A 22,198-nucleotide genomic window follows, 5' to 3' on the forward strand; every position below is an offset into this window, starting at 1 on the left:
TACCCCAATTCAAATGCAGAGATTGTCAGATTGGACTAAAGAACAATACTTTACCATATGCTGCCAACAAGGAACCCACTTTAAGTATAAGAAACAGCTTAGTTAAAACAAACAAACCACTATTGCCATCTATCAAGAATCCCTTCATATTATTTTATTTATTAATTTTTTTTTAATTTTTAATTTTTTTTTGAGATGGAGTCTTGCTCTGTCACCCAGGCTGGAGTGCAGTGGCATGATCTCTGCTCACTGCAACCTTCACTTCCTGGGTTCAAGTGATTCTTCTGCCTCAGCCTCCTGAGTAACTGGGATTACAGGCGTGCACCACCACACCTGGCTAATTTTTGTACTTTTAGTAGAGACGGGGTTTCAACATGTTGGTCAGGCTGGACTCAAACTCCTGACCTTGAGATCCACCCGCCTCGGCCTCCCAAAGTGCTGGGATTACAGGTGTGAGCCACCATGCCCAGCCTATTTATTTATTTATTTTAAGATAGGGTCCTGCTCTGTTGCCCAGGCTGGAGTGCAGTGGTGCAATCTCAGCTCACTGCAACCTTTGCCTCCTGGGTTCAAGCAATTCTCCTACCTCAGCCTCCCAAGTAGCTGGGATTACAGGATCGCGCCACCATGCCTGGCTAATTTTTTGTATTTTTAGTGGAGATGAGGCCTTGCCATGTTGGCCAGGTCGGTTTCAAACTCCTGACCTCAGGTGATCCATCTGCCTCGGCCTCCCAAGTGCTGGGATTACAGACATGAGCCACCGCGCCCGGCCTATTCTTACTTTTAAATCTTGTACTATGTACATCTTTCTGAGCTTCATCAAGTCCTTTCTGGAATGAGGCAAGATTTATGGGTGATACTTTGGATGAAATATCATAGATTTAAACACTTATTTCAGAAAGGAATAAAGACTTAAGTGTCAATATGAAAAAATGAAGGAAGATAAAGCAATAGATTAAATCAAAAGAATGTAGGAGAGAAAACATAAAAATAAGAGCAAACACTGATTTTTTAAAAAACAACACATCCTAGAACAAAGCCCAAATTTGGTCTTTAAAAGAGACTGATAAAATAGTCAGCTATCTGGTGAGATTGTAAAGAAAAAAATGGTAATATTGAGGTGAGAAAAAGGGATATAACTATAGATACAACCAAAATTAAAAGAAGATAAGAAAATACTATGAACAGCTTTATGGTGATAAATTTGGAAACTTAGACAAAATGGATAAATTCTTAGAAAAATATGACCTATAGGGAAACTGTCTCAAAAACAGAAATAGTAAGACTGACTAGCTCAATATATATATAAGGAAAATAAATGAAAGTAGTAGTTAAAATTTTTTACCCAAATAAAACACCGTGCCCAGATGATTTCTACAGGTAAGTTCTAAAAAGCTTTCAAGGAACACATTGTTCTAATCTTAGACTTAGTTTTCTAGAGCATAATAAAAGATCAAATATTCTCCAACTCATTCTATTAGCTTAATTTAATCTTGGGCAAGCCCAGCAGAAGAAAAGAAAAAATCTAATTGCAACTTTAGCAAAGATGAAATTCTAAACCAGTGATAGAAAATAGAATCCAGTCATAAATGTAATAAAAGATACTGTATCATAATCAATCTAGATTTATCCAGTAATGAAAGAATAGTTTAATATTAGTGTGATGGCTAATACTGAGTGTCAACTTGATTGGATTGAAGGATACAAAGTATTGATCCTGGATGTGTCTGTGAGGGTGTTGCCAAAGGAGATTGACATTTGAGTCAGTGGAGTGGGAAAGGCAGACCCACCCTTGGGTGGGCACAATCCGATCAGCTGCCAGCGTGGCTAGAATATAAGCAGGCAGAAAAATGTGAAAAGAGAGACTGGCGTAGCCTCCCAGCCTACATCTTTCTCCCGTGCTGGATGCTTCCTGCCCTCGAACACTGGACTCCAAGTTCTTCAGTTTTGGAACTCAGACTGGCTCTCCTTGCTCCTTAGCCTGCGGTGGCCTATTGTGGGACCTTGTGATTGTGTGAGTTAACAATCCTTGATAAACTCCCCTTTTATATATACCTATTCCATTAGTTCTGTCCCTCTAGAAAACCCTAATACAATTAGGAAAGCACATCTCACACACACACACACACGACTTTATACAATTAAGAGATGAAAGGGGAAAAATGATATGATCATATTAATAGATACAGAAAAATTAAATAATGCTTTTTAATGATAAAAATATAGAAAACTAAGAATATTAAAGAATATCCTTGATCTGATAAAAGCTATCTATTAAAAAGCCACATAAAACACCAGTCTTTTTTTTTTTAGATTCAGGAGGTACATATGCAAGTTTGTTACATGAGTATATTGTGTGATGCTGAAGTTGGGCTTCTATTGATCCTACCATCCACATTGTGAATATAGTACCCGATAGGTAGTTTTTCAACCCTTGCTCATTCCCTCCCTCCCCTCTTTTGGAGTCCCTAGTGTCTGTTGTTCCAATCTTGCCCAAAACATCCATCTTAATCAACAACCTAATAAACATTCTCATTAAAAGAAAAGTCAAGTTACTTAAACATTGAATTGGTCCTATCCAGTGCAGTTAGACAAGAAAAATATTTAAGTCATAACTTATGCTTCTAACTAGGACAAATTAGGTTACAGTGAACTGAAGCTTTCATACAAAACAACTAGAAAGATTATTTTTTGAAAAAACTGAAAGCATCACAAACTATCTGAGGCAAACAGACCCTATCAGCCACGATCCCTAGAGAAGAACACCACAGTGAGGAAAGCCAACCTCATGCCGTCTTTTTTCCCTCCAAGTATTTGCCAGTTGTTGGTCATGGGAGGCGGGAAGTTGAGATTCTGGGCAGAAGGCCTAGGCAGAAAGCTGCTGCTAAGAAGAGAGATGCCTGCTGAAATGTTGGCAATCTTATAGGACTAGAAAGACAGAAATTGGAGTTTAGGGCTAATAAGTCTTTGGAATTTGGAGTGGAAGGGAGCAAAAATCCTGGTCACAAGGGAGGCACAGAACATTTTTGCCCAACAAACCGCTCTTTGCCTTTCTAGGGATTTGTTGACTTTTTGAATTCTTAAACTGTTCTTGAAGCAAAGCAGAAAACTCCCAATGGGTAAAGCAGAGTTTTCTTCCTTCTCACAGTGCTGGGGAGGCCAGAGTTGGAATTCAAGACCCAGGGAGAAGGGCTTCAGTCAGCACTCCAGAACCTCAGCTGGGAATCCTGGAGGCTATACCCTATGTATGGGGAAAATGAGAGGTAGATGGAAACTAAAAAACAAACAAACAAACCGGTCCCTGGTTAGTTATGACTTTATCTGCCTACCAGAAAATAGGACTAGCCCTCTCTGGAAGATGATAGCATTATCCAGAACCTCATACACAACATTTACCCAGGACACTCATGAAGAGGAGGAAGAAAAGACAACATAAACAGACATACAGGTCACCTACTTATTGGAGTTAACAGATGGATGTTCAAATCTGTATTATTCTTATATTCAAGAGAATGAATGACAAAGAGCAGAATTCCACTGGAGAACTAGTTAACCAAGGCTAGATGGCTTCATTGAAAGACTTTCTCAAGCATGAATAAAGCCACTATAAATATTCTTGCACAAGTCTCTTTGTGAATACATTTTTATTCCTTTAGGTAAACGCCTAGCGGAGGAATTGCTGGGTCATACATAGGGTAGGAGTATTATAACCTTGTAAGAAACTGTCAAATGGTTTCCAAAATGGTTTCACCCATTTATATTCCCACAGACTTTATTCATAATAACTAATCCTGAGGGAAAATCTATAATGTTCATCAAAAGAAGGAAATCCTGGCTGTGCCTATAATCACAGCATTCTGGGAGGCCAAGGCAGGAGGATCACTTGAGCCCAGGAGTTCAAGACCAGCCTGTGCAACATAGTGAGATATTGTCTCTACAATTTTTTTTTTTTTTAATTAACGGGGTGTGTTGACACACACCTGTGGTCCCAGCTACATGGAAGGCTGAGGTGGAGGATTGCTTGAGTGCAGGAGGTCAAGGCTGCAGTGGTTTATGACCACACCAGTCCACTCCAGCCTGGGTGACAGAGCAAGACCCAGTCTCAAAAGAAAAAAGAAGGAAATCCTGTCATTCATGACATCATGGATGAAACTTCAGGGCATTATGCTAAGTGAAATAAGCCAGTCATAGAAAGACAAATACTGCATGATCTCACTTAGATGTGTGATATGGTCTGGCTCTGTGTTCCCACTCAAATCTCACCTTGAGTTGTAATTCCCATGTGCTGGGGGAGGGACCTCATGGGAGGTGATTGAACCACGGGGCGGTTCCCCTGTGCTGTTCTCATGATAGTGAGTGAGTTCTCATGAAATCTGATGGTTTTGTGAGGGGCTTTCCCCCCCTTTGATCTGCACTTCTCTCGGTCTTCTCCTTCTTGCTGCCATGTGAAGAAAGACATGTTTGCTTCCCCTTCTGCCATGATTGTAAGTTTTCTGAGGCCAAGCCCTGGGGAACTGTGAGTCAATTAAACCTCTTTCCTATATAAATTACCCAGTCTCGGGTATTTCTTCATAGCTGCGTGAGAACAGACTAATACAATGTGGAATCTAAAAGAGTCAAGTACATAGAAGCAGAGAGTAGCATGGTGGTTGCCAGAGGCTGCAGGGAGGAGGAAATGGGGAGCTGTTCGACAGGTGGAGCTCCAGTTAAGCAGGATGACTGTGCTCTAGAGATCTGCTGTATAATGTAATGACTATATTTAGCCATACTACATTGTACACTCAACAGTTTGTTAAGAGGGTAGATAAAAAATTTGTTAAGAGGGTAGATCTCATGATAAGTGTTCTTACCGCAAAAACAAAAACAAAACCAATGTCCATTGGCAGGAAAATGGGTAAACAATTCATGGAATATTCATACCCTGGAATACTATTCAGCAGTAAAAGGAATGAAACAACTGATCTAGACCCAACAGTATGAACAAATGTCAAACTCACTCTGTTGGGCAAAAGAGCCCAAATGTAGAAGAACACATAATTTCGTGATTTCATTCATATGAAGTACAAGAATAGGCTGAAATAAAGTCAGATGCGGTGACTTACGCCTGTAATCTCAGCACTTTGGGAGGCCAAGGTAGGGGAATTGCTTGAGGCCAGGAGTTCAAGACCAGCCAGAGCAACATAGTGAGACCCTGCCTCTACAAAAGTTGGAAAAATAACCAGGCATGGTGGTGTGTGCCTGTAATTCTAGCTACTCTGAAGGCTGAGGCAGGAGGATTACTTGAGGCCAGGAGTTCAAGGCTGCAGTGAGCCATGATTGTGCCACTGTACTCCAACCTGGGTGACAGAGCTAGACCCTGTCTCTAAGAAAAAAAAAAGAAGAATAGGCTGAAGTATTCTACAGTGATAGATTTCAGAACGGTTATCTGTGGTAGTTGGGGACTGACTGGAAGAGGACATAAGAGCAATTTTGGGGATAATAGAAATGTTCCGTGTATCTTGGTTGCAGTAATAATTCTATGAGGTATATATTTATCAAACCTCAATGAATTGTACACCTAAGATATCTGCATTGCACTTTATGCAAATTTAACCTCAAGAAGAAAAATAATTTCAACAATATCGAACTCTAGTTAATAGGCTTGCTTTTCTCAGTGGCTTGGCTTAGCAATTCTAAAACTACTGTAGATATTTCTCTCTGTTGGAGAAAGTAGTTACAAACATAGAAAGGAGGAAAGACCACTGCCAAAGCCAGCATTCTCTGGTATTTTTTAAATCCGAATTTCTTAAAAAATTCTAGAATTTGGAAACATTTTGGACAAATGGGAATTCATTGTAAAAATAGATTAGAATCTTAATACTTACATCTTTGATATGTCAGTTCTCACTTAACGTTAATTTCAAGACCATATCCTAGATGTCTAATAGATTTTGCTTTACGTTGGAGTTTCCAAAGAATGCCTTTTAGAAATCCTTTCCTATAAAAAGAAACAGTGGTTTTTCAAAATATGTACATAGAACAAAAGGACTTCCCTGTCAAAATAGGCAGGGTCCTTGGTGAGACCTAAATATTCTGCTGTTTCTACTTTAAGTCTCTTAGCTGCGTTTCTGTTTCTATAGAGCAAGAGCAGATCCCAGAAAAGTAATTTTTCTTCTTTTGTTGAAACTTCTTTATCTGGCAGAAAATGGTAACTCATCAAACCTGCAGCAGAAGGCAACTTTTCAACTCTCAGTCAATTTGATCAACATTCAGCATCCATCAAATGAAGGATTGGGAGTGATAACCTTAAAACATCCTGCTAGGCTACTGGTTATTGATTCTCTGTTCAGCCTGATGGATGAAGATGCAAAGGCAACAAGTGAAGTGCAAACCTGGCTGCCGCCTCCTTCATGCCATGTTAGGTTAGGCAGGACTTGTGTCTGAAAAGCACCATTGTTGGTTTTACCAAAAATGCACTGCCGTCATCACGACCAATCAGAATGTCACCCTAGCTGGAGATCTGCTCCTCCTGGCCTTTCCTTGGGATTTTCAGAAAAGCTCAGAAAACAATTTACAATAAAACTTAATTACTTTTAGCCTGGCTGTTTGCGATCCACTATGATTGGAACTATTTTGGGGATGACGTGTGCGATTTATGCTAAGAAGAAAACACTAGGTGTGATAGTAGTATGAAGGAACTTGTAGGAAGGGTTTAATTTATTTTAGAGATTAAGTTCTTTTTGAGGTCTTTAGAAGCATTGATTCATATTAAAATAATAAATGTGCTAATTATAGTTGAATCGTTTCAACTCATTAAGCCAGTACCGCAAGGCCTCTCATTAGCCATGCGACATGAGTGGTTAAGAATGATTATGGGTGGTGTCCAAGGACTCCAATAGTCAATCAGCTGGTGCACGGCTGGGCTAACCTTGAATAACATCACAAGGCAATAGATCTTTCTGGCAGCATCCTTCTCCCTGAATCCCGCCCCCAGCCCCATAAGTGTTCAATGCCCTTAGGTTTTCTGCCTCTTAACACCTCTGAGAGGTTTCCCTGGCCAGTTGCCTTAAGAAGGATCAAGTTAATGAGCTGTGCTTTATGACGGCACTTGCACCATCCTGTTATAATAATTTATTTAGATTTCTCTCCCTACTAGACTGTAAATTCTAGTCAATAATTTTTATTGAATTAAATAATGTATAAAGAATGCTATAAATAACTTATACTAGTTTACCTAATTCAAAGTCATTAAAATTTAATAAACTAGATTGGTAGTTCCTGGTAGACAGAGTAAGTATTATTTAAGTTGCAGCCCCGGGATATAAGACAATATCTGACACAAAATGGTCACTTAACAAATAGTAAAGAAACAATGGTGATGGCCCCTTACCTGCAAAGGAGCAAGTTTTATGGGAGATTTTTTTTTTTTTTTCTTAGAGATGGAGTCTTGCCGTGCTGCTTAGACTGGACTTGAACTCCTGGGCTCAAGCGATCTTCCCACCTCAGCCTCCTGAGTAGCTGGGACTCCAGGTGCATGCCACTGCACCTTTATGAGAGAAATCTGACCTTAGAGGGAGTAGACTATTAGATGGGCATCTTTCCAGTTGCCCTGGGGTTGTGGCCTCTCACTGGGAGCTCCAAAAGGGGAAACACTCGTGTGAGTGACCCCCTTTAACTCAGACCTAGCAGAGCCATGGCAAACAGCTGGACGACAGTAGTGAGTCTCCTGTCACTGGAAGTGTCCAAGGAAAGTCAGGTTGCATCAAAGTTGCTGGACCAGGGTCCCTTTTTGAGTGGATTACATGAGCTCCGTGGTTCTGTGGATGGGGCACTTATTTACTCCTTCATTCACAGAGTGACAAAAGTGAACTGTCATTGTCATCTATCCATGGCTCAGCATTACCAAAGAAGCAATGAGAACATTTTCCAGCGCAGAGCATGAAATGCTTGTCGCAGCTAGCTGGAATGCTCAAGCACACAAATCAATTTCCATGTTAATTAGTATCTGCTGTACACCGTGAAAATGGAAAGAGCCACAAAACCAAAGTTACATAACTAACTTCCAGCTGCAGCCTGTGTCACCTGAAAATCCTTTTAGTAACTTTGTTCTGAGGATATCTTGCCTGTCTGAGAAACTGTGAACAAACAGATTCAGGTAAACAATAAGAAAAGATTTTGAAATCTCTCTTCCTGTAAGAGGATGTAATTTGGCTGCATGTTGTATATTTACTTGAGTTGATTGAAAGAGGAAAAGAGAAACTCATCTGGTACCATGCAAATCAGCTCATGAAACATCCAGAGGGTGTGATATTTTTACAAAACAGTCCAGCCAGTTTACACTGTTGATTTAGGAAAAAATATATTCTTTCACCTTCATTCTAAGTTAAAGGTTTGTTTTGAAAATGGAAGGAAACTCATGCTTCACTCATGCTCCTGTCCAGCGTAGACATGGAGGCAGTGGAAAAAAGAAAGAAAGGAAGAGCTGATGAAGGTACCTTTAAAGATGTGATGCTGATCATGAGGGCGCAGCGGGGAAGAGAGTCTGCTTCCCTCTGTCTCAACCCTCTCTCAGCTTCTTACCACTTCATCCTCTGCCAGTAGGGACAACATCTTCCCCAAAACCTTTTTAAGTAGGAGGTTTGAGCAAAGGAAAACTTAGGCACACATCTGGAGGACTGTGGGGACTGGTGTGTTTGTGCACTGAGAATAACCATGTAAACTCTAAGGATTTTCCAAGTTCTAACATTTTTATTTCATCAGAGAGAGAAGATTTTCTCAAACGACTGTGAGGACACCATAGAGGTATGAGATATGGTTTGGCTGTGTCCCCACCCAAATCTCATCTTGATTTAATTCCCACATGTTGTGGGAGGGACCCAGTGGGAGATAATTGAATCATGAGGGTGGCTTCCCGTATACTGTTCTTGTGGTAGTGAATAAGTCTCACAGGATCTGATGGTTTTATAAGTGGTTTCTGCTTTGGCTTGGCTCTCATTCTTTCTCGTCTATTACCACCACGTAAGACATGCCTTTCACCTTCCGCCATGATTGTGAGACCTTCCCAGCCACGTGAAACTGCGAGTCCATTAAACTTCTTTTTTCTTTATAAATTACCCAGTCTTGAGAATGTCTTTATCAGCAGTATGAAAACGGACTAATACAGAAGGCAGGAGGAGGTGACAGGTGTGCACTCCTGTGCTGGACAGGGGGAGAAATATGTGCATGTGGATGAGAGTGAGTAAGCATGAAGGAAAACAAAATAACAAAGAGAAATGCATGATGATGGTTGGGGAACTTGTGGAGACTGAGAAGAGAAAGGAGAGGATTGGATGTACAGTTAACCCTTGGACACCTCTGGGGTTAGGGGCACTGATCTCCTTGCAGTGGAAAGTCCATGTATAACTTTTGACTCTCCCAAACTTAACTATTAATAGCCTACTGTCGACCAAAAGCCTTACTGAGAACATAAGCAGTTGATTAAAAACATATCTGGGGCTGAGCATAGTGGCTCACGCCTGTAATCCCAGCACTTTGGGAGGCCAAGGCGGGTGGATCACCTGAGGTCAGGAATTTGAGACCAGCCTGACCAATATGACGATACCCCCATCTCTACTAAAACTACAAAAATTAGCCAGGCGTGGTGGCATGTGCCTGTAATCCCAGCTACTTGGGAGGCTGAGGCAGGAGAATCACTTGAACCTGGGAGATGGAGGTTGCAGTGAGCCGAGATTGCACCATTGCACTCCAGCCTGGGCAACAAGAGTGAGAGAACAAAACAAAACAAAACAAAAACCATATTTGGTATATGTATTATATACTGTATCCTTACAATAAAGTAAGCTAGAGAAAAGAAAATTTTATTTAAAAATCATTAGGAAGAGAAAATATATTTCCAATTAAGTGGAAGTGGATTACCATAAAGGTCTTCATTCTCATCATCTTCACGTTGAGTATGCTGAGGAGGAGGAGGAAGAGGAGGGGTTGGTCTTGCTGTCTCAGGGGTGCCAGAGGCAGAAGAAAATCTGCATATAAGTAACGTGTGTTGTTTAAGACTCAACTGTCCATAGGAAGAACTTTCATATTTGGAATTGTCTCACTTGATTACGGAGATTGAGAAGTCCCATGATCTGCCACCTGCAAGCTGGAGACCCAGGGGAGTGGGTGGATAATTCAGCCCAATTCCAGAGGCCAGGGCAGGGGCACCGAGGGCAGGAGAAGATCTATGCCCTGGTACTCAGGCTGGAAGGAAATGGGGTGAATTCCTCTTTCCTCCACCTTTTTGTTCTGTCCAGGCTCTCAAGGGATTGGATGGTGTCCACTCATATGGAGGAGGGCCATCTCCTTTACTGAGCCCACTAAATCAAATGCTAATCTCATCTAGAAACACCCTCACAGACATCCAGAAACAATGTTTAATCTGGGCACCCTGTAGTGCAGTCAAGTTGATATGTAAATTTAACCATCACACCCTCCAACTTGATTCAGGTCTCTACTCAAATGTCATCTCAGACATTACCTACCAACCCCTAAAAGGGCAACTCCTCTCTCTCCCTGCTCAGTCACAGTCTAGCTCCCTAATATGCCTTCTTCATAACACGTCACTACCCGATACTATGTTATGTGTTGAATGATTGTCTGCCTCCTTTACTACAGAGGCAGGTCCATGAGGCAAAGACTGTTTTGTTAATAGCCGTCTTCAACACCTAATGTCCAGTGCATAATCAGAGTTCAATAAATATTTGTTGAATGAATATATAATTGAATGGTTGTCATGTGTACATATTTGCTCCCCTTCCTCTCAGTTTTTGTGTCTGAACCTCCTTCCCTGCCTCACACGGTGCCTAGCATTTGGGAAGTGACAAAGTGCCTAGAAAGAAAAGCAGCTGTCCTCTTCCTTGCTCCTTTTATCTTCCAGCCACTGAGAAATTAACTTTTAACTCTCTAGTAGTTACTCCAGGACTACTTAAGTAATGATTGTGTCATGACCGAAGTTGGCTGCCTTTATTCATATGAAATGGGTATGAATGATGGGTATACCGTTTGTAAACAAAAAATAAAATTTGAAACCCCTCAACCATCAGAATAGACCCCTCCTCTTGGCCAAGGACGTTCCAAAGTGAACCTGAAAAACTAGTTCGGGTCATAATGGGAAGGGGAGATCGGACATGCCTCATAACCATTAACATCAACGCAGACCTTAAGACTGGTAGAATAAACTCTTTAAGTCTGACAAGAAACATCTACAATCTGTTCTCTCTGAAGCTGGCTACCTGGAGGCTTCATCTGCATGATTAAACCTTGGTCTCCACAAGCCCTTATCATAACCCAGACATTCCTTTATATTGATTCCAGTCTTTAGATAATAACCAACTGTCAATCAGAAAGTCTTTGAATCTGCCTATGACCTGGAAGTCTCTGCTTCCAGTTGTCCTGCCTTTCTGGAGCGAACCAATATACACCTTACATGTATTGGTTGATGTCTTATGTCTCTCTAAACTATATAAAGCCAAGTCATAGGCTGACCATCTTGGGCACATGTTGTCAGCACCTCGAGAGCCTATATCATGGGCATGTCTTTAACCTTGGCAAAATAAACACCTAAATCAATTGAGATGTCTCAGATACTTTTTGGTTTACAAGTTCTTGGAGCTCCTTCCAGGAAAACATCATTATTAATAGTTGTGATTCCTAGGCTGCTTAAGATGGGAAGCCATCTATAAGTCCTACTGTTTACTTTTGTTTCATGTCCAAAGAACTGTTATGTTTGTTTATTTACAATAAAAAACTCACCTCCTCAACCTGAAAAGGCTTAAGGCTAATGGCCTTTTTTTTTCTTTTTTTGAGACAGAGTTGTGCTCTGTCTCCCAGGATGGAGTACAGTGGTGCAATCTTGGCTCACTGCAACCTCCGCCTCCTGGGCTCAAGTGATTCTCTTGCCTTAGCCTCTCGAGTAGCTGGGATTACAGGTGTGCGCCACCATGCCCAGCTAAGTTTTTGTCTTTTTAGTAGTGATGGGGTTTTGCCATGTTGGCCACGCTGGTCTTGAACTCCTGGCCTCAAGTGATCCACGCATCTCTGCCTCCCAAAGTGCTGGGATTACAGGCGTAAGCCACCGCGGCTGGCCAGGCTAATGGCCTTTCCCCCTGCTGTGGTAGAGATTTCCTCATCCCAAATGGAAGATGTGCCAGCCATATGGAACAGAGCCAAGATGAAAAGGGCCACCTTCTCCCCACCAGCGCACCCTCAGCTGGCTTTCAGCTCACCCTCGGCTCACCCTCTCCTAGCCCTGCACAGCTCTGCCCCGCTTCCCAGTTTGTATCTGACAGCTCTTCACTTTGCCTGAGCATCTAAGGCAACTGACAGACTAAGCAATGGTTTTGTTCATTGAGGGTGTGGTGTCAGGATCGTCAAGCTGCTATTGACTTTAATTAGCACTCCTCCAGGCTGTGAAACTTCATTACCTGAAGCTAGTGACAGTACAAAGTTGTAAGAATCTTTGGAACACATCCAGTCTAGTCTAGAAAACACCAGAGGAGCCACTGTGACCATCCCTAAGGGTTTTCTGAAGTTGTTGATTGAGATAGTGACCCTGGTGGTGAATGGTCCCACTTCTACTTCCTCCACCAACCCACAGTCCTGTGCTAATGAAGCACTTTGCATATACACTGTAGAATTTAAACACATAATACAACTTTGTGGCCTGGAAGCAATTAATTTGATGTCTGAATTGGTTTAAAGTTTTGTCTGATCGGATTATTTGGTTGTGCCCAGTTCCTCTTGACTAAAAGTGCTTGGTCTCCCAGATGCATGTTCTCCCCTCAGCCCCTTTCCCTCCCTAAGATGGTATGTGGAGCAGGGGTGAGGCTTATGTACGTCTTGTGTAGTAGGGAAGAGCTGTGATGCTTAAAGGGGCTGTGGTTTTGGCGGGGAGATCTCCAGTCTACCTGGAACCTTCTCACCCTGCTAGCATTTGCAGTGTTAGCCTACGGCTATGTAATTTATGAATTGGCCTCTGTACCTGGCTACAGCCCTGCCTGCTGGGACTATATCCATTCTGAAGTCTAGCTGTGACTCCGGAGCACTGGTCTGAACATGAGCATCCACTATAGCCCTACAGATCCACCTCTTCCCTGCTACTGTGACCTCTGGGCAGCCACTTCTCTGCAGACTCCATCAGTCACTGGGGTCTTGCAAGACCCCAGTGGAACTGAAGAAGGCCCAGCTGAGCTCACCTGACCATCCTGTGTGGCCCCAGTGACTTTGAGATGGTGGCATCCCAGGTTGGTACAGGAAAGCCTATGAGGATGGGAGGATCATCAACCCCTTCCTACAGTCCCTCAGAGTAGAAATGAGGGCTTTTCTTTAGTCTTCCTTTGGTCATTTTGTTAGTTTCCTGTGACTGAACAAGTACCACTAACTGGGTATCCTGCACATCAGAAATTTATTGTCTCACAGTTCTGGAGGCTGGAAGTCCAAGATGAAGGTGTTGGCAGGGTTGGTTCCTTCTAAGGGATCTAAGGAAAGATCTGTTCCAGGCCTCTTTCCTTGGCTTGTAGATCTTCATGTTCATGTGGCGTTCTCCTAGATGGCTGCTGTGTCCAAATCTCCCCTTTTTGTAACAACACAAATCATATAGATTAGGGACCACTCTAATGACCTCATTTTAACTTGATTACCTCTTTAAGGTCCTATCTCCAAAGAAGGTCACATTCTGAGGTATGGGGGTTAGGACTTCAATCTATGAATCTTGGGTGGACAGAATTCAACTCATGACAGTTAAATTCCACTGCTGTCATACAATTCAGGTTGTAGAGTTATCCCCACCATGTAGCTGTCATGAGCAAATGGGTTACTTTCGCTTCATTATGGAGATAACTCTGTAACTCGAATCATCCAGGCTTGATGGATAATGTACCCAGAAGAGGAGAGGTGTTTAGAACATCCCTTATTAAAGCTGTAGCCTAGTTGCAAGACCATTGCCTTTGTACTTAATCCTACTATATAGGTCAAAACCTGAATATTAATTAAGTCTTTCTCTTTGCATTTTTTTCTGTGACATTCTTAATCTTCCCCCAGTCACCACCCCCTTCCCTCAACCTGTGCCTGCCCCCAGGCAAATGGTTGCTCACAACCAACTAGGAAAAAGTCATGCAATTAGAAAGGCAAAACACAAAACTTAGATGAATTACATATGAGTTAAAAGGACTTTTAGGCATTGACACAGAGATCTAACAACATTCCCATTGTTTTATGTTTCTGGTTTTATTTTAAAAACAACATTGCACCATTGAAAGAAAACTGTTACTCATATATCTACTATTCTAATAAAAGTAATTTCATTTTTCTATAATGCCTTCTTGGCAGGCCCATAGACATAAATATTTCTGTGAAATTGTAAGCATGGTGCACATACCAATGATATCTTCTGACTCCTTTATCCAACAATATATCACAGTTGTTGTCCATGCAACTACATTATTGATGCAATCATTTTTAATATTTGCATAATGTCACAACACATTGGTTTCTCTTAATTTGTATTTATGTATTTATTTACTTTTTGAGACAGGGTCTCACTCTGTCACCCAGGCTAGAGTGCAGTGGCATGATCACAGCCACCTCAGCCTTCTCAGTAGCTGGGACTACAGGCACTCACCACCATGCCAAGCTTTCATGCACGTCCGTGTGAAGAGACCACCAAACAGGCTTTGTGTGAGCAACATGGCTGTTTATTTCACCTGGGTGCAGGCAGGCTGAGTCCGAAAAGGGAGTCAGCAAAGGGTGGTGGATTATCATTAGTTCTTATAGGTTTTGGGATAGGCAGTGAAGTTAAGAGCAATGTTTTGCGGGCAGGGGTGGATCTCGCAGAGTACATTCTCAAGGGTGGGGAGAATTACAAAGAACCTTCTTAAGGGTGGGGGAGATTACAAAGTACATTGATCAGTTCGGGTGGAGCAGAAACAAATCACAATGGTGGAATGTCATCAGTTAAGGCTATTTTTACTTCTTTTGTAGATCTTCAGTTACTTCAGGCCATCTGGATGTATACGTGCAAGTCATAGGGGATGCGATGGCTTGGCTTGGGCTCAGAGGCCTGACATTCCTGCCTTCTTATATTAATAAGAAAAATAAAACAAAATAGTGTTGAAGTGTTGGGGCGGCGAAAATTTTTGGGGGGTGGTATGGACAGAGGATGGGCAATGTTTCTCAGGGCTGCTTCAAGCGGGATTAGGGGCAGTGTGGGAACCTAGAGTGGGAGAGATTAAGCTGAAGGGAGATCTTGTGGTAAGGGGTGATATTGTGGGGATGTTAGAAGAAACATTTGTCATATAGAATGATTGGCGATGGCCTGGATACGGTTTTGTATGAATTGAGAAACTAAATGGAATAAGAGAAGGAGAAAAACAGGTATAAAAGGTCTAAGAATTGGGAGGACCCAGGACATCTGATTAGAGAGTGCCTAAGGAGATTCAGCATAGTCCTGCCAACAAAGATTATTCACTTCAAGAGTTAAGAGTGGCAGTTTGGGGATAGCACCAGGAGATACCAGCTGTGATGGCTTGGAGAAACAGTGTAAACCGGCAGTGTAAACAAGAGCAGGGCATGTATGAGTATTTGAGAACGGTGAATAGGAGTATGACTAGGCAGAAGATAGTAGGGATGACAAGTTTTTTTGGGGCACAGTCTAAGTTGGTCTGGTGTCTGGAATGAGACTGGGGCCTAATAAAAAGGAACGTCTATACAGGAGCTCAAATGGGCTGTACCCTGTAGCATTCTGAGGACAGGTCTGACTTCTGAGAAGGGAAAGTGGTAAAAGTATTGTCCAGTCATTTTTAAGTTGGTGGCTGAGCTTGGTGAGGTGTGTTTTTAATAGACCATTAGTCTGTCACTGAATACTAAGAGTCTGAAAAAATGCTTGGCTGATTTGACTAATAAAGGCTGGTCTGTTATCAGACTGTTTAGAGGTGGGAAGGCTAAACTGAGGAATTATGTCTGACAGAAGGGAAGAAATGACTGCGGTGACCTTCTCAGACCCTGTAGGAAAGGCCTCTACCTATCTAGTGAAAGTGTCTACTTAGACTAAGAGGTATTTTAGTTTTTGTGACTCGGGGCATGCTGAGTAAAGCTAATTTGCCAGTCCTGGGCGGGGGTAAATCCTTGAGCTCGATGTGTAGGGAAGGGAGGAGGCCTGAATAATCCTTGAGGAGTAGTAGAATAGCAGATGGAACACTGAGAAGTTATTTCCTTGAGGATGGATTTCCACGATGGAAAGGAAATGAAAGGTTCTAAGAGGAGGGCTAGTGGCTTGTACTATAGCATAGCCTGCCTTTGCTGGTGTGTGGTGATTAGGCCTGGTGGAACTGCCATCAATAAATCAAGCGTGATCAGGGTGAGAAACAGGGAAGAAGGAAATGTGGGGAAATATGATGAACGTCAGGTGGATCAGAGAGATGCAGTCATGAGGGTCAGGTGTGGTATCTGGAATAATGTGGGAGGCTGGATTGAAGTCTGGGCCAGGAACAATGGTAATTGTGGGACTTAGCAAAGAGTGAGTACAGCTGAAGGAGCCGGGGAGCAGAAAGTATATGCGTCAGGTATGACGAAGAAAATAGATTTTGGAAGTTATGAGAAATGTAGAGAGTGAGTTGAGCATAGTTTGTGATTTTTTTAGGGCCTCTAAAAGTATTAAAGCAGCGGTAGCCACTGCACGCAGACATGAGGGCTAGGCTAAAACAGTAAGGTCAAATTGTTTGGACAGAAAGGCTACAGGGTGCGGTCCTGGCTCTTGTGTAAGAATTCTGCCCGCACTAACCATGCCTAGGAAGGAAAAGGGTTGTTGTTTTGTAAAGGATTGAGGTTTGGGAGATTAATCGGACATGATCAGCAGGGAGAGCACGTGTGTTTTTATGAGCATATGCCAAGATAGGTAACAGATGAGGATAAAATTTGGGCTTGACTGAAGTAATGGGGGCTGTCTGTGAAGCCTTGCGGCAGTACAGCCCAGGTAATTTGCTGAGCCTGATGGGTGTCAGGGTCGGTCTAAGTGAAAGCAAAGAGAGGCTGGGATGAAGGGTGCAAAGGAATAGTAAAGAAAGCATGTTTGAGATCCAGAACAGAATAATGGGTAGTAGAGGGAGGTATTGAGGATAGGAGAGTATATGGGCTTGGCACCACGGGGTGTATAGGCAAAACAATTTGGTTGATAAGGTGCAGATTCTGAACTAACCTGTAAGCCTTGTCTGGTTTTAGGACAGGTAAAATGGGGGAATGGTAAGGAGAGTTTATAGGCTTTAAAAGGCCATGCTATAGCAGGCGAGTGATAACAGGCTTTAATCCTTCCAAAGCATGCTGTGGGATGGGATATTGGCTTTGAGCAGGGTAAGGGTGATTAGGTTTTAATGAGATGGTAAGGGGTGCATGATCGGTCGCCAAGGAGGGAGTAGAGGTGTCTTATACTTGTGGGTTAAGGTGGGGGGATACAAGAGGAGGACACAAAGGAGGCTTTGGATTGGGAAGAAGGGTGGCAATGAGATGCAGCTGTAATCCAGGAATAGTCAGGGAAGCAGATAATTTAGTTAAAGTGTCTCAGCCTAATAAGGGAACTGGGCAGGTGGGGATAACTAAAAGGAGTGCTTAAAAGAGTATTGTCTAAGTTGGCACCAGAGTTGGGGAGTTTTAAGAGGTTTAGAAGCCTGGCTGTCAATACCCACAACAGTTAGGGAGGCAAGGGAAACAGGCCCTTGAAAAGAAGGTAATGTGGAGTGGGTAGCCTCTGTATTGATTAAGAAGGGGAAGGACTTACCCTCCACTGTGAGAGTTACCTAAAGCTCGGCGTCCATGGTGGTCTACGGGGCTTCCAAGGCGATCGGGCAGCATCAGTCTTCAGCCGCTAAGCCAGGAAGGAGTCAGTCAGAGAGCCTTGGGCCAGAGCTCCAGGGGCTCTGGGAGTGGCTGCCAGGTGAGATGAACAGTCCGATTTCCAGTGGGGTCCCGCACAGATGGGACACGGCTTAGGAGGAATCCTGGGCTGCAGGCATTCCTTGGCCTGGTGGTCAGATTTCTGGCACTTGTAGCAAGCTCCTGGGGGAGGAGGTTCTGGAGGAATGCCTGGCCACTGCGGTTCAGGTGTTTGGAAGTTCTTGTGTGCTGGAGATGTGCCTGGGGTTTGTCTCACAGTGGAGGCAAGGAATTGCAACTTTTTTCTATTATTGTACACCTCGAAGGCGAGGTTAATTAAATCCTGTTGTGGGGTTTGAGGGCCGGAATTTAATTTTTGGAGTTTTATTTAATGTCGGGAGCAGATCAGGTAATAAAATGTATTTTGAGAATAAGATGGCCTTTTGACCTTTTAGGGTCTAGGGCTGTAAAGTGTCTCAGGGTTGCTGCCAAATGAGTCATAAACTGGGCTGGATTTTTATATTTGATGAAAAAGAGCCTAAACGCTATCTGATTTGGGATAAAGAAAAAGGAGCATTAACCTTGACTATGCCTTTAGCTCCAGTCACCTTTTTAAGAGTAAATTGCTGGGCAGGTGGGGGAGGGCTAGTCACAGAATGAAACTGTAAGCCGGACCAGGTGTGAGGAGGGGAGGCGATAAAAAGATTATAGGGTGGAGGAGTAGAGGCTGAGGAAGAATTGGGACCTAGCTCAGCCTGGTGAGGAGGGGAAAGGTCAGATGGGTCTGTAGAAAAGGAAGATTAGAAAGACTCAGCGACGCTTGGGGTTGGGACTGAGGGGACAGGCGGGAGGGAAAGAAGGAAGATTTGGGACGAGTTGCATTGGGCTCAGAGACTAGGGAGGGACTGATGTGTAAAAGAATGCCTGGACATCAGGCACCTCAGATCATTTGCCCATTTTACAACAAGAATTATTTAGATCTTATAGGATGGAAAAATTGAAAGTGCCATTTTCCGGCTATTTGGAACTACTGTTGAGTTTGTGTTGGGGTCAAGCAGCATTGCAGAAGAAAATAAGATGCTTCGATTTTAGGTCAGGTGAGAGTTGAAGAGGTTTTAAGTTCTTAAGAACACAAAGTAAGGGAGAAGAAAGAGGAATGGAAGGTGGAAGCTTGCCCATAGTGAAGGAGGCAAGCCCAGAGAAAAGAGTAGAGACACGAAGAAGGGGTGGGGGGTTCTTGACCTCCAGAAAAGCAGAGAAGGGGTTGGGGTATGGAAATAAGGGATTGGGGGTTCCTGCCCTCTAGAAAAGCGGGACTTGCCGCTAAGGGTGAAGGAGAAGGGGTTGAGGGGTTCTTGCCCCTGCCCCAGAAAATCAGAGAAGGGGTAGAGACATGGAGAGAAGGGGTTTGGGTACTTGCCTCTCCCCCAGAAAAGCAGAGAAGGGGTAGAGACACGGAGAGAAGGGGTTGGGGTACTTGCCCCTCCTCCAGAAAAGCGGGACTTGCCGCTAAGGGTGAAGGACCAAGGCAGGCGTCCCTGCGTGGTCTGACACCCTTGAAATGTGGGTGTATAATCAGAGAGGCGTTCCTGCAATGATTAAACACAAAGGGAAGGCTGCCTTCCCAGTCCGTGACCGGTGCCGGAGTTTTGGGTCCACGGATAAAACGTGTCTCCTTTGTCTCTACCAGAAAATGAAAGGAATTGAAATTAAGAGAAGGGAGATTGAAGTGTGGCACCAAGATTGAAAGGAGAAAGAGGTTGAGGGATAGTGAGGGAAGTTGGAGAAGAGAGTAAAAAGAGGCTGCTTACCGGATTTGAAATTGGTGAGATGTTTCTTGGGCTGGTTGGTCTGAGGACCTGAGGTAGTAGTTGGATCTTTCTCATGGAGGAAAGAGCAGGAGGACGGGGGATTGATCTCTCAAGGGAGGTCCCCCAATCCGAGTCACGGCACCAAATTTCATGCGCGTCCATGTGAAGAGACCACCAAACAGGCTTTGTGTGAGCAACATGACTGTTTATTTCACCTGGGTGCAGGTGGGTTGAGTCTGAAAAGAGAGTCAGCAAAGGGTGGTAGATTATCATTAGTTCTTATAGGTTTTGGGGTAGGCAGTGAAGTTAAGAGCAATGTTTTGTGGGCAGGGGTGGATCTCACAAAGTACATTCTCAAGGGTGGGGAGAATTACAAAGAACCTTCTTAAGGGTGGGGGAGATTACAAAGTACATTGATCAGTTCGGGTGGAGCAGAAACAAATCACAATGGTGGAATGTCATCAGTTGAGGCTATTTTTACTTCTTTTGTGGATCTTCAGTTACTTCAGGCCATCTGGATGTATACATGCAAGTCATAGGGGATGTGATGGCTTGGCTTGGGTTCAGAGGCCTGACACAAGCTAATTATTTATTTATTTATTTATTTATTTATTTGTAGAGACAAGGTTGCCCAGCTGGTCTCAAACTCGGGATCAAGCAATCCTCCTGCTTCAGCCTCCCAAAGTGCTAGGATTATAGGGATGAGCTACTGTGTGCTCAGCCTTCTTAATTTCTTAAACCTTTTTTTGGAGTGTGTGTGTGTGTGTGTGTGTGTGGCATAATTAGTATCTAGTTTTTAAGTTTAACAAAAATTGAACATCTTTGCTGTTTTTTCCTGTTGAATTTGTGTCTTAGGCCACATTCCTTGAAGTGGCATTCCAGGGTCAATGATTATAAACACTTCCATGGTTTTTGACATGTATACATAACATTTCATGGGAAAGTATTTCAAATGAAAATTTCTGAGTTTTTCAAATAAACGGTTATATACATAAAATTGTATCACATTGCTGGTTTTAAAATTTGAGATTCCTGGGCACAGTGGCTCGTGTCTGTAATCCCAGCACTTTAGGAGGCAGAGGTGGGCGGATCAGGCAGCTCAAGACCAGCCCGACCAACATCGTGAAACCCCGTCTCCACTAAAAATGCAAAATTAGCCAGGCATGGTGGTGCATGCCTGTAATCCTAGCTACTTGGGAGGCTGAGGCAGGAGAATTGTTTGAACCTGGGAAACAGAGGTTGCAGTGAGCCGAGATCGTGCCACTGGACTCCAGCCTGGGCAACAAGAGTGAAACTGTCTCAAAAAAAAAAAAAAAAAAGAAAGAAAAAAGAAAAAGAAAAAGAAAAAACTATTTGAGATTGACTATTCTGTATTATATTTGTACAATGTAAATTTATACTTCTGAGTACAGACACACTAGATGGATCAGTCTTCTCCTGAGTAATGAATGTATTCTTGGCTTTGGAGAGCTACACTGAGGGCAGCGTATGCCTGAGGGCAGGATTTCTGTTCCCTTTCTGTCCCCAGGACACTCTCAGCCTGCTGAGAACAGGAACAAATGTATCTAGCTGGATTCTGCCGCATGAGGTGCAGCAGTGGAGAGGTAGTGTCTCTAGTGTACTGATGTCTTTTTCCAGAATATTTCTGTAGGCGGAAGGAGTAGGAAGTGTTGTCAAGGCCTGAGAAGCAGGACCCAGCTGCTTCTCAAAGCTCTCTAAGGAGACGGGAGTTTCCATGTGGGTTGCTGTCTATCCTCTTTCAGGTGAAGCCACAGTTTAACTATCTTGCTAATGGAGTTCTCAGGAGGAGCAGAGATTTGATTTTCTCACTGGAACCTGCTGCCAACTCTCAAATACTTCCAACATCTGGCAGGGCTGACAATGAATGTATCCAGAGACAAAGGGATTTGACAGAGGAGGAAGAGGAACATGGCTCGCCCCTTCCCTCCCTTTCTTCTTCCCCTTCTTTCCTCCCTCTTTTCCTTTTTCACCTTTCCTTTTCCTTTTCAAAGCATTTTAAACCCCCAGAACATTTTCCTTCAAGCAAAGAGCCAAATGTATGCAGCACATTTCAGAACAAAATGTGCTTCCCTACAAGGAGCCATGGAAAGTTTGAGATTCTAGACGGCTCTTCCCCACAGCTGTATGCTGTAAGCTCCCCTCTCTCTCCTAAGCCTTTTACCAGCTAAGATTAAATTAACATGGCAGCCAGTACAGAGGCCAATGAGTGATGAAATGCAGGAGCTCAGACTCAGTACGGCACCTGTTTTCTAATGAACCATGGAAGGAGAATAATAACGTTCTTCCTGAAGTGATAGGTGATGAAGCTGGGCTTGGATCTGTTAAAGAAATGACTCTTTTACCCGAGAAGTAGCTCTAGGGATGGAGATAACTATATCCCCGGTGTAGACCAGAAGCCATGTTGAAATAGGATTAGCATAGTGAACACCAAAAGCTCTCAATAATGGCTGTCATGATGTATGTCAGGCCTTGTATCATGTGCTCATTAA

The 22,198-nt window shown here is 43.1% G+C and overlaps 1 long non-coding RNA gene across 2 annotated transcripts in view; it reads left to right on the forward strand.

Moving 5' to 3' along the window:
- Positions 1-22,198, forward strand: part of LOC129532009 (uncharacterized) — a 36,977-nt gene that overhangs the window by 10,579 nt on the left and 4,200 nt on the right. Inside the window, exon 4 of one of the 2 annotated variants that reach the window (XR_010134435.1) lies at positions 6,182-6,645. The exons of the other annotated variant lie outside the window; for it this stretch is intronic. This is a non-coding gene — a long non-coding RNA (uncharacterized lncRNA). Of the gene's footprint in view, positions 1-6,181; positions 6,646-22,198 lie in introns of those variants that run through there. 2 annotated transcript variants of the gene reach the window in all.

This window comes from Gorilla gorilla, chromosome 1, assembly GCF_029281585.2.
Source record: "Gorilla gorilla gorilla isolate KB3781 chromosome 1, NHGRI_mGorGor1-v2.1_pri, whole genome shotgun sequence".
Lineage (NCBI taxonomy): Eukaryota > Metazoa > Chordata > Mammalia > Primates > Hominidae > Gorilla > Gorilla gorilla.